Genomic DNA, 18,904 nt, shown 5'->3' on the forward strand with positions numbered 1-18,904 from the left:
TAGAAAAAATATAAAAATACTTTTATAATTTATGGACGCATCAGAGCCTCTAATGGATGATGTTTGTGGCTAGTAATGTTTTTCCGAGGCGTGAAGGTTTTTAGGTGTGCTATTTAAAAAAAAATCTTCTTCGCTTGACTACTAGCGTTGTTGCTCTGGCGGCAATTGAGCCAATTTTAGAGCACTTAAAATAAATAAAAATACATGAATACGCACAAGAGTCCGAATATTTGCCTAATCGAGGCTTAAAATTCCAATACAAAGCTGTGTTTGCGAAATTCAAATGGAATATTTGTTTCTGAAATAATGGGCTAAATGGAATATTTGTTGCCATTCAAATTTGTATGGAAGGCACTTACAGTTTTCTTCTTTATCCTATAGGTACCTACCTAATTTCTTGTAATAAATTGTGCTTTATATGTCTAAATAAAATAAATCCACAATTCAGATAGGTTTATTGTGAGGCTGAAGTGATTGGGTAGGGTAAAGAGATGGGGAAGATTAAGGTTTGATAAGTGTCTGGCTATTATTTAGCAATGTTTTAATTACATTCAAGCAACATTTGTTTCTAAATGGTGGCATGGCGCACATAAAAAAAATTTTAGCTAAAGGACATCGTCTCTTCAATATTGGTTAGGTTTAGGTACTTTTTTTGGGAGCATTGAGTATATGCAGGTAATGGTATATGTTCTGCAACGTTGCACACAGCAAAGCGACCATACATGCGTACTGCACACCGAATAATTAGTTGGTTGCTAGGAATCATGCAAAGTGCGGGGTAATTATTCTATTGTGATAAACTGCATTTCCGTACTAATGTACCTATTTGACACGTGGCCACTAACCAACCTTGCATCTATAAAAATCCCATCAGCAGTACGGAACGGTAGCTGAAGTCTGCACATCAGTTGTAATATGTAAATAATTGTTATATCATGAAATTACGCGCATTAAATTGTTATTTCATGTATTTTTACTCATATATCTTACTCCACACTTGAATAATTTCCCTCTGGGTCTATGTCATTTTCGGGGATGCTGTGGAGGGAGTGTATAGAGCACTAAAGGTATACAACGATGTAAGTGTATGGTACGTCAGTTTTCCATTATTTCGGGTGAAATTCTTTCCTGAAAAGATGATCAAGTTCATTGACCGATCATTCTCTTCAGACAAGAATATGGCCATTTGCATGAAAATATTGAGGTTCTAAATTTGAATCATGAATTAAGCAGCAAAAGTTAACATTTAAGTAAAACCTAATGAGAGGAAAGTATTGTAATTGTACCACCTTTATGTTTAAGAATATTACTTAGTAAAAAAAGAGGCAAAAACTTGTCACTTTGAAAAAATCAACTAAACTAAGAGCATTATTTTCAATTACCATAATGTTTCGCATATTCGATTTTTCGTAAAAGAATTTTTTTTTTAAATTATATTCTCAGATCCACGCATCAGGCAAGGGAATGAACTCGAAGTATAGCGAAGTGAAATCATATTGCTTCAAAAATATTTTATGTATGGCAGATAAGGTAAGCTGTAAACAAATCAAATTAAACCAAGTTACCCGTAAATTTGCAAATGAAACTTTGTTGTTCTGAATTATAGATTTAAAGTCTTTTTACTAGAACTAAGTTGCTCAGAAATTTATTTCTAATGAAACAGTTTTGTTCTAAAAAAATAGTGTTTGAAAATAAATTTGTTGCATTATTATCTGCGAATGGTACAGAGAAGTTGGACATATTTTAATTTTTTATTTGAAAAAATGTCAGATGTAACCTTATTGTTCCAAGGGCATGCATGATATAGTCTAGAAGTTCAGAGGTATTTTGTAAATTGGCGAAAGTTTTCTTTCAAATCAGTTTATATCAACAGAAGACAAAGAACGATTTTCCTCTAAGACAAAGGTTTTAGGTTCGTGTTTTAAGTAATAAAAGTCGAGGCGTATCACTAATTATTATCTAATTCTAATCTTTGAATCATGAGGGAGATGAACAATGACGAAAGTTAAATCAGACGAATACCGCAATTGAATTGGAACCCATCAGACAATTCTTCTCAAATCTTGAGCCATCACTGTCTGTGTGGTAGAACATGGAAAAGCACCTTTTTATAATTTAAATTAATGATAGTTTCTAAGTGAGAAAATCTGATTTTTATCTTTTTGGTGAGCAAGTGTCCTAAAACTAAGTAAAAAATTAAACTCCTAAAATATTATTTTGTTTTCACTTTAGTTATAATATTTTTTTGCAGCCTTGCTTTTAAATTAAGTCTTAGTTGCCTGAGAGTTTTGAGTCGACCACTTTTCCTGTTAACCACGTCTGTCAATCACATCTGTAAATTTGTTTGTGTGTTCTGTGTACAGTCAATCCTGTCAAGATGGTAGCCGTTTTTGGTAATACCTATTTATTCCGCCAGGATGCATGAGCGTTCAAGTCGTAGTTATGCAAAGTCTATTAGTGATAATACGTTTTGTATATTTTTACAGAAAAATGTTATTTTTTTAAATTTCATTTATAAGCCAATGTAATAATACTTTTGTAAAACAATATTCTTTCGGTTGCTAAAATGCAAACTAAAACGTTTTAAAACGACCACCGCTGGCCAATGTTTTTTTTTACATTGTGTTTAAAAACACATTTACTCGCGTAATACATAAGTTGTGCAATGACATCCGAAAAATCGTGCACTCAAATTATTTAACAAACGAAAGGTGTAAAAAAAAGGTTGTGTTTTTTACAAGACGTAAAAAAACAACGGACAGTGATATTGTGGTTATACGAGATAATAAATAAATCAGTTGGAATATGGGACTGCCATTCTTTAGTGCCATATTTTATTTACCGAAGCGAATGATTCGCTTTGTGTCAAATCATTTTACTAAATGTCAAACGCAACCAAATAGACTTTCAATGATTGACAGCTGCTCTACGTTTCACTTTTGCCCTACTAAAAGTACGTTCTACCAGCTCCGGACTTGGCGTAAGTGTAAACCAAACGTGACACTAGGGCGGAAATCATAAAATGCGTTATATGAATAGTAAAATATTTGCTGTTGCTGCAAAAAGCTTCCAAACTTTATGCTAATTGCTAATGCTATTTGCAATCAATACAAGAAATCTTTATTCACACGATTGTTATATTTATCTATAGCTATCTATTGACAAAAATTACACAAGAGGTACGTCTTGAAATACCAACATATGTTTGAACCTGTTGACAAAGACTTTATTTGCAAATCACAGTTTGAATTTGTAAATAGTAAACATTTTTCGAGACCATTTAAAATTTGAATAAGAAGATGGAGAAGGCAAAACAGCTGCCACGCGTAATAATTGATTACCCAGCAGAACTTGCAACACCGTTAATTTTTTTTATAGTAATATTAAAAACTAGCTGAAGTCCCCAGTGTTGCTGGGGTCATACAGAGTTTTTTGAAATCAGATGTAGACAATAATTTTCATCTTATTTTAAACGTCAAGGTTGCAAAATTTCCTCAAAAAATATCAAAATTCTACTTTTTATGTTTATTTGTCAAGTTTACAAAATTTCGTCAATCTCGGATAAAACTGTAGATTTGTATGCCAATCAAATCCACACCGCCCTTAGAATGAATGTTGCATGAAAACGGTTCATAGATCTCATTCAAAATAATATGATTTTTTAATTTTTAACTAATCTACCTAGTTTCAATTTAATGTTGTTATGTGCCAAGAGTGGCGTGTGGAGAAATAAAAACTGGTATTTGTCCTCTTACTGTTAGAAATATTTAGAACGTGTTAAGCTGGCAATCCTTAGTTTCTAGCAATAATTGTTTGGCTATCAAAACAACTATTAATTAGCAGTGATTGATTATTGATTGAGAGAATTATCGAACTAATGCCGATCGTATGATTTAATAAAACATGCTTAACCTTTTGAAAGCCAGCGTATCCTTAAGGAAACGTTTAAAATATAATCTCTCTGAATATAACTGTAAGAATTATGTAGAACTTGTTCAGCTAGCACCCCTTAGTTTCTGCCAATAATTGTTTGGTTATCCAAACATTTATTAATTAGTAGTGATTGATTATTGATTCAGAGAATTATCGAACCTCAACCTCTTGAAAGCCAGCGTATCCTTAAGGATACGTTTAAAATTAAAATAAAAATTTCTCTGTATGTAACTAGCTCTTCTGGGGAAACTACATTTGGTAGTTTTTGTACTGTTTTTATAAATATTTAAACACATTATCTGGGACAATTTACAAAAACAGCACATTAAAAAAAAAAGTAAGTTATGAAGAAAACAGAATCAGATGGCGCACAGCGAAAATTTTGCGTCGGCACACTAAGAGTTAAAGCTCTGGATTACGATTTAATCTGATTACCACTTTTTATATCGGGCTCAAATTGTTGCCCAAAATCCGGCCCTGTGTGGAACTAGATGATTTTAATAAATTACAGGAAGTGATACCTACTTAAAAATTGCAACCTTATACAAACAGTCGGCATGTTTAGGTATCATTATTTTCACGTCATGGCCTAAATGTGTTCATTTTATAACGCTTTAACGGTTCAAGTATCGTTTTTTGGATATTACGAAATATCAACAAAGTTATTATTGATTTTTTTTTATACAGGCCAATGAAACGACAAATATCACCGTAATAAAGATTAATAATAGTATTATTCATAAAGCTTCCACGATTAGTCAAATAATTAGACTAATATTAGGATAAGTTTGAAAATGAAAATTTTAAGAATAATTCGTACGAAGTGATGTTGTACATAAATGTAATAAAATATTTAATTATTCTATCGCGTAAATTAGGCAAACTTACGCATACCTTTTGCGTTTTATTTTTTACTTTTTAATTTTTAATTTTTAATTTTTAATTTTTAATTTTTAATTTTTAATTTTTAATTTTTAATTTTTAATTTTTAATTTTTAATTAATAATTTTTAATTTTTACTTTTTACTTTTTTTTACGCTTAACTTTTTACTTTTACTTTTTACTTTTTACTCTTAACTTTTTACTTTTTGTATTTCATTCTTGTTATTTTATACTTTCGTTTTGTTACTTTCACTATCGTTTATATAATAAATGTGAATATACAAATTATTTTGTCGTGTCAAAGTATAACAAAAATATTTCTTAGTCCTCCCCACTTTTTTTAATGTTGTTGGCACATGTCGTGGAGTACATATAAAAATAAATAATCTATTTATTCCATTTATACTATCCCCTTAAAATAATCCTTAAATATCCCCATAAAAATTGTGTGCTTTCTTCTCAATCACAGTTTGCACCAATTATCCATGTTATATCATTGAATATTTAAAAATATTTTACGAATAACGGATTTACTTTATAAATTATTTGTTTCTATCGTTTTATCAATAATTTGTAGCAATATACGCATAACTCCAAAACAATAAAAGTATTTTGCATTGCATGATTTATTTTTATATCCATATAAATATCACGTAAAGTTGTGGCTAGAGAACAGTTCTGTCACGTATTCCTATAAATGACTCACAAAAATGACGATTAGAATTTTTATATGCAATTGCTTGAGAACATTATATATTTTGTCATCGTGATTACTGTGATTACACAAAAAATAATACATGAATTTGTTTTAAACACTATTTTTAATTGTAAACTAGCTCAAACCTGTGAAAAATCACGAGATAAAAAAAATAATAATAATTGCCACGGTCGAGAATTGAACCCCGATCAAATGTTTGAAAGGCAAATACCGTCCCTTTTAAGAACGCCGGTGTTAATTCATTTTTTGTGTAATCACAGTAATCCCGATAACATAATACATCATGTTTCAGAACTAATGAATCCTTCATCGGAATACCAAGAATACTAAAATAACATATAAGCATACACAAAACTGAAACAATAAATGGTAAAAGAGGGTAACTTAGTCTTGGTTTTGTAAAAAAATATTTGTATAAAGTAATGCTTAATTTACCGTTAACACTTTATTTTTCTTCTGAAATTAAAAATTAGGTACATAATCGCAAATCCACTGTGTGTAATTATGAAGAATGCCTTTTTATACCAATATAATGGGAAATATTTTAAAGAAACCTATTCATCCACATATTCTACCTCAAAGCTAAAGGTAGAAAATATATACGCATCGCTTGACAGGATAAAAAATAAATCGAGTTTGAGGTGATGTTTTTGTCCATTATTACTATTACTTACTATTACACTATTACATTACTATTTATTATTTATTTTCAATCCAAAATTTCTTTTTTTATAATGATAAACTAATATAAGACAAGGTTTTTTATGCATAGCACAAAGGATAACAAATTATTATAAGCAATAATTAGTTTCCTGAAATATCCATACAAATTGAAAATATCTAATATTTTCATCTTTATTCATGTTTCTAGATATGATTTGAGATTTTCGCTGCCAAAAGTATTATAGTGATTTATTTTTGGGGTATTATGCCGTGTTGCGCAACCTCCTTATTTATCCAACGTTTCGGACAGCGTTAGAGTGTCCATCGTCACATCTATATTAAATATTGAACAATTTATATTTTATTTATTTGGTGATTGGCTAACCTCACGGTGATATATTTAACCACCTTAGTGCATCAGTAGACTCCATGTGATATCTTGTGTATTTAAATGATTCTGCAAATAATTAATAAAGACGTATTGGCTGCTATCAGTGGCGTGCTGTCCTTTAAGGTTGAAAAGCCAAAGAAAAAACAACGCATCATTAAAGAGAAATTAAATGATAATGGAAATATAAAATGCGACACATTTCTGAGAACTTGTAACTCATTTATTCAATTGTTCATAACAATCAGCGGAAGATGGTAATTAAATGGTCTATTTCAAATAATCAATGCACAATAATTCATACTTGATCTTGAAAAACCACGCAGCCCTCCTTGTTATAGAATGATTATGGAATATTATATAATATTCCACTGGAAGTCACAGTCTCATCAAATTTCAAAATTAATTTTCAGGTTCTGTAAAGTTTCTATTCAAATTCTGTTAATATTTCAGTTTTGCGTAACAACTAGCCAATGATATAATAAAAGAACTTGAATAGAACTTTCACAGAACTTTGATGAATTCTTCAAATTCTGTGTAACAACCCGTCCTAAGACAATCGTTGTGAAACGTCAGAATTCATTCGACATCATAAATCAATTCTCAAATCCGAGAGGTCATATTTAGAGATTGTGTCAAAAATATCTCAGATTGCTTTACAAACGAGGTACATTGTGTTACGTACTACCTAATATGATATGATATGCATTTGGGATTACGCAATTATTCTTTGCTAACTGTCAATTGTTGGTAATATGCACGCCACTGGCTGCTACCTAGATGTTAATTATGATATAAACTATAGCGTACACTTAAAAAGTTACGTGCAACCAAGGTGAGACTTGGAAAAAGACTCTGAATTAGAAAAACAATCTTATTTGTTGTTTCAACGTCATCATTTCATATGCAAGATTCTCTCACCTGTTAAAATTCTAAATTGATCATAAATTCACAATCATTGTTGAGAGGCAATGTTCCTTCAGGATATAATAATTATTGTACTAAGAACTAAGGCCTCATGTTCTTAGGGCCTAGAGGACTCAATATGCAACTTACGAGTATATACCGAAATATGTAAAATCACCTCAATGGCGTAGTGTGGGTGACAATTCTTTAAGACGTGTATTATCTCCCGGTTAAGTTAAGTCCCATTGTTGGTAATTTTATACTTGTTTTAATAACGGGGATTTGCTCGACGTTCACATTTTTAGTAATACGTTCTGATGAACGTATTACTAAAATCTCCAATGTTTCTAGAGGGATCCCTACGAATGTCCCTCCCTTCCGATCCCTATAGAAAAAAATTGAGATTTTAGCAATACGTATAGAAATATTTAAATAAACCCTAAGGAAAGATCGGTTTTCTAAGCCCGCTTGGGCAAATTCGACCGTAAGTCCATCCATTACGCCGGGCCGCGCGCCAAATATTGTTTTTACACGACTTCGTCACTTATGTCGTTAAGAATCCCACCTAATTTTAGAGATTTGATAGGGAACATTCAACCGTAGGTCTGTTCAATACACAAGGGCCGCGTGCCACATATTTGTGTGCACGGCTGCTTTACTAACGTCGGTAAGATTCTGGCTTTGGTTCTCTCTACAATGAAAACTGTTAAAAGGAAAACTTGCAGCAGAAGCAGCTGTTAACTGCATTCAACAGAATTTCAGCTGTAAAATACACTTTGAGTATCACTCTGTTGAAATACCGCATTTCTCAATTACCTATAGATCTATTTTTAGTAACTAGTTAGAAAAGTCAGACTTACTCCTCAAAATTCCATTTACGTATTTAATGGTATTTTTTTTTATATTTCGTAGAACTCCGTTGAAAACAAATTAAATATGTAAATCAAATTACGTAATGAAGTTCTGCAAGTAGTAGGTCATTATTGATCGTTGAACCAACTAAAAACAAATAAAAAACTAAAATATTTGCAGAACTTCAACTTGCAAGTTTCACAGAATTTGAACAATCCATCAAATTTCAAAGTTCATTTTCAAATTCTATATTCATGTTCTGTTATTATATCATTATTAGCCAGTTGTTTGAAAAATTGAAATAATAACAGAACTTAAATAGAACCTCCACAAAACTTGAAAATCAACTGTGAGATTTCATTAATTATTCAAATTCTGTGAAACAACCCGTCCTTAATAATAACTGTAGTACACGAAGAATTAAAGAAGAATGAACACGTATTCCGATATATTAGGAATTTACTAAAATTTTAACAGAAATCGGTCTGCAATCCCGTTTTTATCCGGATTATGAATAATTTAAAGAGATTCTTAATAAACTAGCAATACTCACCTTTCTCCGAGTAAACTTGTTTTTTTTGCCTCCCACATTTCTACCACATGAAATATTTTAATTTATTTTACCACAATTAGACTGACTGTCATGCAAATAAAACCGATTTAAAAAAAAGTTTATATATTTCGTCCACCAATAATCATTTCATAAACTTGTGTTCGTACACACGTATTAGGTATCTGAAGGCTACCTGCGTCTCGTCTTTGTTGACATCACATACAACAATTAAGATTTTTATACTTAAATCACGAGCTATAACATTTTTTTTAATATGTGCATTATTACAATTTCAGCCCTATTCTTCGTGTCACGGAAATGGAAATAACATAGTGTAATGATAATGATTGTATCGCCGCTGACCATACAATGCAAAGTAACTAACAGCGGCGGCATGTGAAAATTTATTGAAAAATTTGTGTTATTTCACAAATGACAAATAATATACAGAATATTTGCGGCAATTGGAAGATCCCGTTTTAACCGTGTTAGCAATAATTTAAAGAGATTCTTAAATTTGCAATACGCTCGTAGAAATTTATTAGGATTAGTGTCTCTGTTTCATTTTTTGTTTTAAAATTAATACTATTCAATTTCTCTGGTTGTGTTTGCGATTTACCGGTAAATAAATAAATCTGACAGAATTATCGCTGGTGGAATATACGTTATTTTAAACTTGGGTGACACTCGTAATGATAAATTTAATATATTATTGTTTTTTAACAAGAATGTTTTTCCGTAGTTAATATTTAGTTCCACTATATCTATATTATTATGAACAGCAAACTTTGTTATACATAGAAACAAAGTGTAATTAGACAGGCTTTCAATTGATAAAAATGTATTGAAAATAGTTTAAGTTAATAAATAATTGACTGAAGTGATATTTTTTTCGTGAACCTTCGAATTAGTTTAAAATTTAAATAATTTCGATTAAATAAAAAATCTTTCAAATGAGTCGCGTGAAATATCACGTGACATTAAAATTCTTGGATTTATGATGCTGAACTTATTTATAAAATACATCTTTTTAATATTGGTATTATTAACATACGAACTAATGTTTATGTGCAACATTTTGATTAGAGGTGCAAGTGAAAAATATTCTGGACCTAAAAGCACAATAAAGATTGATCCTTACAAGTCGCTTGGCGAAACGAATAAAACGAATGAAGATGAGGAATAGGGTAGTTCGGATTCTTGAATCCTTTAAAATCAATAGATTCTAAGAAACCCGAAAATTTTGTTCCTGATCTTGAAAGAGTTTAATAAAAAATCCTAACAGAGAAGAAGACAACTCGAAGCGAAATATATCACACATTTAAACAAAAGAAATACACATTTCAAATAAAAAAATATTTTCTGATAATAGGTAGGTACCTACTCTATCGCTTGTCTAAAAAAAAGAGTTCACTGAACTGGAGTTCCAGACACACGACTGAAATTAATATTTGAAACAATTGGCACAGACCAATCTTAGACTGAAACCTTAACATCTAGACTAAAGGATGCTAGATCAACTAAATCTAGTGAAAATCACGACATCTAATACAGCACCCTTGAGGTGATTTCTCACGAAAACGGCGCTATATAAATTAGCCAAATATTATTATTATTATCTGTCAAAAATTTAAACATTGAACTACGAAATCATAATAAATAATAAAAAATAAATATTTGATTATAAGTAGGTACCTACTTCATCGCTTGTCTGAACAATCAGTTCTAATTTTGAAAATGGATTTTTATTTCAAAAGGCAAAAATTCTAGAGTTCATTGAACTGGAGTTACAGAAACACAATTTTCCGCACAAATTACGAAATGACCGAAATGTCAAAGAAAATGTCACTTTCTTTAGACATTTATCTTTGATATTGTCCGTTTCCGACAAGTAATTCGGAACGTAATTCGATCTTTATTTTACGTTTATACCACAACTAATCAACTGGTTGGAATTTTTCACCATGAAATTTGTTAATTACGATTTCACTACCTATAATAAAATATTTAATTACGCCAGATATAACGGAATCGATGTTTTCACTGAACCGGGAAATGTTTTGAAATCCCTTGCAGAAACATCCAACAAATTTTGCAAACATTTTGTCTAACGTTAAACAATGGTGGTATTTGCAATAAATAACACAACGCACAGCGCTTGTTTAACACAATACTGAAACATACTTCTAAAATTTCAAAATATGTTTAAAAAATGTATATACAGGGTGTCCGGAGGTAGAGTGCACAAACTTCGGGAGGTGATTCTAAATGATGGTAGAAGTAAAAAAGGAAAAAAACTTTTTTTTCTTACTCGTTTATGGAGACCCTGATATTATTATTATTATTTATTGTACGATAGATTATTTATTTTATCCAGTTACGGTACATGATTTCTCATTTTGACGTTTTTAACATTTGTGAAGACAGACAAAGTGTATTTAAAGAGTAATGAAATATGTACATTGTTTTAGAAATTTTACTCAATAGCACCATTCTTATTGTCATGCTATGCTTTGATAGAAAATTTGTTCTGTCGTGTGGTATCTTGTTAAAAGCCATATCATTCCAAAAGGAATGGGCTGTCAATAAAGTTATGTATAATTATTAAAACTGAGTATTGTGAGATTTGCAGAACCTCTGGTTTCTGGTTACGTTGAATCGAGAATTCCGTATGGTGCATGCACCTCAGATAAGTTATTGAAATAACTATTGTGTATATAATTTTATCACTTTGTTCTTAAACACCAATTAGAAAAATGTATTCATCTTGCAGAAAAACTACACTTCCTAACTTTGTTTTAAAATAGATAGCTTTAAATTACAAATGTTTAATAATAGAAATACTTCAAAATTCGGTATGCTCTGAACATAAACAAAATAAATTGTCTTTTTTCACTACGTGGTTATGTGTTCCTCTTGTAAAATTTGACAAATGGTAGTTACACATTCTACGAATTGAGCCGACGAAATTTGATAATATATAGTGCGTTATCATAACTAAGTGCAGAGGAATTACATCATCACGATGTATGCATCAAGGCAGATGCATTCATCTGCTCTAGTGATGGACTCTATAACGCTGTCCAAAATGAAAAAACGACATAGACCATAATTTTTAGTATGTTTCAGAAATTTCACTCAATTCGGTTGTGTAGATCCTCAGAAAACGGCTTCCAATGTTTGAATCCAAGTCTTTCATATGTGCCCATTAGAATGATGATATTTCTACAAATGCTTATTTTTCGAGATTTTATCGTTGATTCATGTTCAGACCTTTATTTTGAGTATGTGACCAAATATTTACTCCATTCGGTTGTGTGTATCCTGAGAAAACGGCTTCAAAAGTTCGAACCCAAGTCTTTCGTATGTGCCCGTTAGAATGTTGATATTTCCAGATTTCGAGATTTTATCGTTGATTCATGTTCAAACCATTATTTTGAGTATGTGTACGCGACACGATATAATTATTTATTTATTTCTTTAAACGCCATAAAATGGCTTTTTTAATATAATGATACATCGGATTATAAGCATACAGGAGAATATTATTTTTTGTTTTTTTTTTTAATGAGTTTTATTATTCACAATGTACATTTGTTACTTATAAATTTTATTAATAAGTTTTAAAATAGCTAGTTAATGACACGAACGTGTCGAAACCGGTCGCTAATTAATAAAATTTATAAGTAACAAATGTACATTGTAAATAATAAAACTCATTAAAAAAAACAAAAAAATGTCTAGAAATTGTTACATAGTGAATGCCAAAGAAATACAAAAAAAGAGAATATTATTAATAAATTACAGAAAAAGTAATGTGTACACAAAAATGTTTTTCAAGTGATACAGTTGTTAATAGAAGTGCAGTGACATAATTAAAAGAAATATCTACACGTGTATTTTTTCAAGTATTATTGAAGTTGAAAAAATACTAGGTTTGTATAAGACCTGACATAAATCGTGGTATGAGGTGTTTATGATAAAAGATAGTAATTAATGTAAAATAAATTCTATTGATTATATGTTATAATGGCAGAGAATATTTTATTTGAACAGATTATTATTATGTATAATAAAAAGTGACTTGTTAACACGTACAATCTAGCATTTATCATAAAAAAATAATCACGAAAAATAGTCGTGAAAATCCTGAATCATAACTAACTATAGATGTTTATTATAGGCTTTTGAAGCATTGGAATGCAATTTTAATGTAGCTAGTTTTATTTTAAAATCTTAAAGATAAAATCTATTAACAGTAGAAATTCCGTTGATTATTTAGTAAAAATATGTTTTTCTTTCTAAATATTCCACAGCAAATAAAATAAGCAACCCTGGTAATTTTTAATGCGATTTAAAAAAAAAATTAAATAAGGTATGTTTCTAAAATAGCAATCATTTCATCTTGTCAAACTTTTTAGTTCAAACGTTTTACGATATTTTTATAAAAACATTTATTTTAAATCGACATTTTTTAAATTCATCAAATGAATATTTATCAAAATTGATTTTTATTTTATTTTTTATTATTTATACCCGCTAAACTGCCAAAGCAGTTTGTCAGTAAAAGTTTTCCAAAAGCATATATTTTTTGCTGTAAGGGAATCAAACCTTTAAAGTAAATTATGCCGACCATAAAACAGAGTAAGAACTGTTGCGCCCTTGAGGTGATTTTCCCATGAAAACTGAATAACAGAAGTGATGTAATCATCATTATTATTATTTGAAAACACCTCTTTATTGATTAATTTATCTTTTGGGATTGTTATAAAATATCTAGTTTCATTAATATAATAATAAATATTTAAACTTACCCCACTCTTCTCTTTCAACTTATAAACACAATTCCAATTCACTGGCCCAAGTTCATATAGTATCACAAAGTGTTTTTAACTGGCATTTTGTGCCAACATAAAAAATCGATTTAAAATTGTATTTAAATGTAAATTCAAAGTTCGAATTCTACGAGAGAAAAATGAATGTAATAATAAACAAACATAATTCGAATTCACTAAAGAATTCTAAAACAATCGAACAGCGACTAAATTTGAATATTTTAGCGGTAAGTTTTTCCGCTTTCCCGTGTTCCGCTGTTAGAATGTCCGTTCAAGCCGCCTGGCGGTCTACGTATAACTGGTAATTTGTCAACGGTGGGGCGATTCTTAAATCTTCGCATTGCACTAAACTGGGTACTTACTCAGTGTTCTCTGCCGTATGTAGGCAGGTACCTTGCTAGATGCTGTTTAATTCGTTGCTCAGACGTGATCTTGTTAGTGACACGTGTATTGGTGATGGTCACTGAAGAGACAAAACGATAGAGTGTGTTGTTGGCGTGTCTCAGAAAGCTCAATTTTTTCTTACTTGTGAAATTCAAACATTTTAAAATATCTATAGAATTTCACCGGCGATTACATAACGAATAAATTTTATAACGATTTGAAATGTGCCATTTTTGAGTTGTCGCCCAAATGACATGTTCGTCTTTGTCCGTCGTGAATATGGCTTCGTTGACGTCACACCGTTCAACGCCGGTGACAGTCGTCTTACCAGACAGTAGCGTTATCTACGTTAATGACGTTGTAGCCAGTTGGAACCCTTGAGGAAAGGGCTGTTTGAGATAGTTTTATTTTTAATCAATAATAATGAATGAAAATATTTAAATTACACATAGGTATTTAGTACGATGATCAGAAACAGAAAATATATCTTCCACGCATTTGTAACGGTATTCCATAACTCCCAACTGTCCGTACTATGGCATCTCCATATCTCATCTGGCATTTGACGGCCGGCATAGTCCAGTGGTAACGCATTGGACTGCCATTCCGAAGGTCGCGGGTTCGAACCCGGCGTGCGCAAATAAATTTTATTTGATTAATTTGTGTTATTTCACAATTAATTAATTAAAATAATATATAGTATATTTGCGGCACGTTCCAGAGTGGAAGATACTCTCAGTGTCGCCCTGGTGTAAGACCACCATTCAGAATTGAAACGTCGCTCCAAATGGCTTTAGCCGTGTTTAGTGACTAGATCTGAATAGCCAGGTACTTCCCCACCTTCCTCTTTCCCTTCCCCACTTACCTTCAGCCTCACAACATCCCCCAATCGGGGATGCCATAGTCTCACTGGCTCCAGACGGGAGCAGTTGGGACTCTTGTGAGGTATTCACTATAAAAAAATCTCCAATTCGAGTATATTGTGAGGCTGAAGGAGCAGGGGAGAGAAGGAGACCTTGCAAATCAGATCTTGTCATCAAACACGGCTAAATCATTTTGTTTTGGAATGGTGGTCTTTCACTTCTACGATTTTTTTTTTTTTTTTTTTAAAGAAAGACAAACATTCCCAGGTTACGAATAACCCAACAATGTTTGAAAATCTCCTACTACCACCACAGAAAGCCGAAAATGTTGCTTGTGTTGTGATGGAGGACTTAGCCAGCCGAGGAATCGAACACGCGACGCTCGGGTGAGACCCAAGCGCTATGCCCACTCAACCACTGACCGGTCAGCTGTAGTATCGATTTAGGTCGATTTAGTAGTATCATGTAAATTAGCGACAAAAAGCGTTGTTCTTGAGATTACCTGATCAGTGCTAATCGCACAATACATAAAGACCTACCCCAGCATTGTCCAGTCACATATAAACACCGTACATTCGCATATGCGGATGCCTATACAGGGTGCAATAGGGCATTTCCGAATGATTTTATTTAGCGATTCCTGAGCATATTTGGAGTTAAATACGTAGATGTCATTATTCTGTCGGATGATATTTTTTTCAATTAAAAACAAATATATTTTCCATCACACCTCGCCACTGGGTAGCACAGCCTAGCAGGTCACGTGATACGCACTACGTTCGTTCCTGCAGAACCGTAACAGACGAGACAGATAGTGTATCATGTGATCTGTCGACGTGTAGTAGTGTGATCAGTGGCAAAGTGTGATGTTTTTATTGTTGTTTTTACTTAATTGAGAAAAAATCATCGGACAGCAAAATGAAATCTACATTTTATTCCAAATATGCTCCTATACACCTATGTAGGTACTAAGTACTGTGTATATACATAAAAAGTTGATGTATTTTGCATACGTGCTCCATTTATTGGATCTTTAATCACTCGAGCGATGAGTATATATATTTACCGTATTATTTCATTAAGAGGAAGCTACAAGCCAAAAATGTGTATATTCTTGGTGTACCTTACATTGTAGGTAATAGGCATTGAAATCGCTTGACAAACGGAGTCTAGAAACGTTCGATTTCAAGCATAAAACTAGTTTTTATTTATATTGTAAATAATTTTATAAGAAAGCAAAAAAGTTAATCAAACGAAAAAGTGTCACAAATAATCTTAGCTATAATAATGTATTTTTTAAAAGTTGTTTCCTTTACGCGTTTATACATTTCTATTGCAAAATATATTTTTTAGTATTTTATATTTATATTTTTTATTGAGTAATTTATTTTTTTATTTGTATTCTACTCAATCAAAACGATTGGAAAACCTTCAATTTATCTAAAGCATATTTTTTGGTATTCATAATATACACCAGTTCGTTATAAAGATAAATCAAAATAGTGATTTAGCATTAAGTTTCGCCTTAACATCGATCCTCAAAATATTAATATGGACACATGCGAACACTACTTACTGCGGTTTAAAGCCAACGAATCCACCTAGATTCCACCGTTTATCCAATATTTTTAGATTCTATAAATTTTGAATCATTATTGCGATCGCTCAAAACGTTTTTGCTAACTTTCCATAATATTCGAGTGGTTAATTGCAATATTTACATCTTGTTTGAAATTTATGCCCGCCTCAGAAAAGGAATCCGTAAAAACTTGCCTAGACTTATGAGCAAGGTGGGGCCACAATGAAACCTTTACAGATCAGATAGGCAACGATTTACCTATAACCTGAAAAACAAATCTTATATCTCAAAAATAAAAATGTTACGGAATTACCAGCTGTAGGTATGTTTATATCTACATGACGATATCACACAGGAGTATATTTCACTTATCTACCAATATTGTAATGCCAAAATTATACACGTAAGGAATTACATATAGACGAAATTACACACCCAATAATTTCACGTATCTACCTACATTACAATGCCAGAATTACACTGATTGAAAATGCAAATGGATGAAATTTCGTATGTAGAGAATTACGGCTACTGGAATTAAACGCGTCAGAAAACCAATATAACCTTACTTTGTTTTGTTTTCCAATTTGTAATTTATGCACACACGTAGGTAAACACTTTTTTTACCTGTGTTATTCCAGTAAATAGGAGTAATCCATTTACTTATTTTTTATTATTTTGGTCAAAGCCAGACTCATGGGGTCGTCTGAGTTCTGCGTCATATATTCTGTTGTACCGTAACGTAAAGTCAAGATAATATTTTCATAGAAAGCGATCACTTTGTTTGAATCAACTTCCTCTTTGACGATGATGATGGAGGCGTTTCATAAGATCGTTGGAGTAAGATCTGTTTTTTCAGATGTCTTTAATATTCAATAAATCTCATATATTTTTAATTTAAACATGCCTAGACATACTTGCAGTTTGAAAATACATAAGAGCACTTAAAGAAAAGGTCAAGGAGTAATTCTGTCTCGCGATTCACATGTGACAATGAACCAAAAACATTAATTTGACCAGTTTCTATTTATCTACAAGAAGATTTCACAACTATTTTATTTATTTAAAAAACACAAGCAGGAACATTATAGCGATTATTTAAGCAAATAGAAAGAAAGATACTCTCAACATCGCCCAGGGCTTCTAGCAGGCCCGTACTTAGAGGCCCTGGGGCCCTAGGCACTTACAGAGCGGGGAAAGGGAGGGCGCAGAAGAAAAAAAAAAATTGTGAGGGCATATCATATTTATGTTCATTTTCAAATGTAGATACAAACCTATCTATCTGTCAACTTCGGTTCCAGGGGAGATAGTCCACCCTAATACCTACTTAGTACATGTACCTACTCAGCCCAATAACTAATTGTGTATTACACAATTTACCTTTGAAAATATTACTACGCATCTGGAAATGTCAAAGAGAAATCTTTTAGAATTTTTTAAATCGGAAACCTTTGAACATATCAGCTTAACCTAGCCCCCCTTAACCCCCTGCGAATTAGGGGCACTATGAATTTTATTGAAATATTTAATTCCGACTCCTGTGTTTTCAATATTTACCTACCTTCTACGATTTGGGGACCCTTGGAAATGTGTTGAAATGTTTGTCAAAAAAATCCTTGGCCCTATGTCCGAACCTCTAGTGCATCTAGCGGAAGTCCGGCCCTGGCCCCTGGCCCAAGCACATTAACGTATTTATCGGTATGGTTTTTTTCTTTAATTCGAAAGAACTGTTTTCGAATTAATATTTTTGTAGTAATTACACCATGACATGTTGTTTCCTTACTATAAAATCCACGTACCTTCGTAAAGATATTGTTAAGAAAAAGTGATAATGTTTCTCTGGTGTGAAATTAGCGACATCTCAGCTTACACGAGGAAGTTAAATAACTTAATCATATTTATTTTTCGGAATAACTTTATTGAGTAAAACCTCAAATTGTAATATTTAATTATTGAAGACAATATTAGCAATTTCTAAACGAAAATTTGAAACAGAAAAATCAGAAAAGGATACGGTCACATCTAGGACTCGAACCCAGGACCCTTGTCTTGCCGAGACACTTGTGTCCCGGCACTCTTCACTCTTCACTCTTGTGTCCCGGCAAGACAAGGGTCCTGGGTTCGAGTCCTAGATGTGACCGTATCCTTTTCTGATTTTTCTGTTTCAGATTTTCGTTTAGAAATCGCTAATATTGTCTTCAATAATTAACTTAATCATATGTTGTTTGAAATATTACAAACAGACAGTATATTATAAATGTTCTTATTATTTACTAGCATTAGTTTAATCGACATATAGAAATAATTGTTTCAGGAATCGCGACATTACACCGAAACGTTTAGAATTA

The 18,904-nt window shown here is 31.7% G+C and overlaps 1 protein-coding gene across 1 annotated transcript in view; it reads right to left on the reverse strand.

Annotated features, from left to right (window-relative positions):
- Positions 1-14,079, reverse strand: part of LOC149417770 (putative peptidoglycan muropeptide transporter SLC46) — a 104,845-nt gene extending 90,766 nt beyond the window's left edge. Inside the window, exon 1 of the mRNA XM_089639411.1 lies at positions 13,710-14,079. The gene's annotated coding sequence lies outside the window, so the exon portion shown is untranslated. The remainder of the gene's footprint in view (positions 1-13,709) is intronic.
- Between the last annotated feature and the right edge of the window lie 4,825 nt (positions 14,080-18,904).

Source organism: Hesperophylax consimilis, chromosome 14 (genome assembly GCF_061612785.1).
Source record: "Hesperophylax consimilis isolate HC1 chromosome 14, BYU_Hcon_1.0, whole genome shotgun sequence".
Taxonomy (NCBI): domain Eukaryota; kingdom Metazoa; phylum Arthropoda; class Insecta; order Trichoptera; family Limnephilidae; genus Hesperophylax; species Hesperophylax consimilis.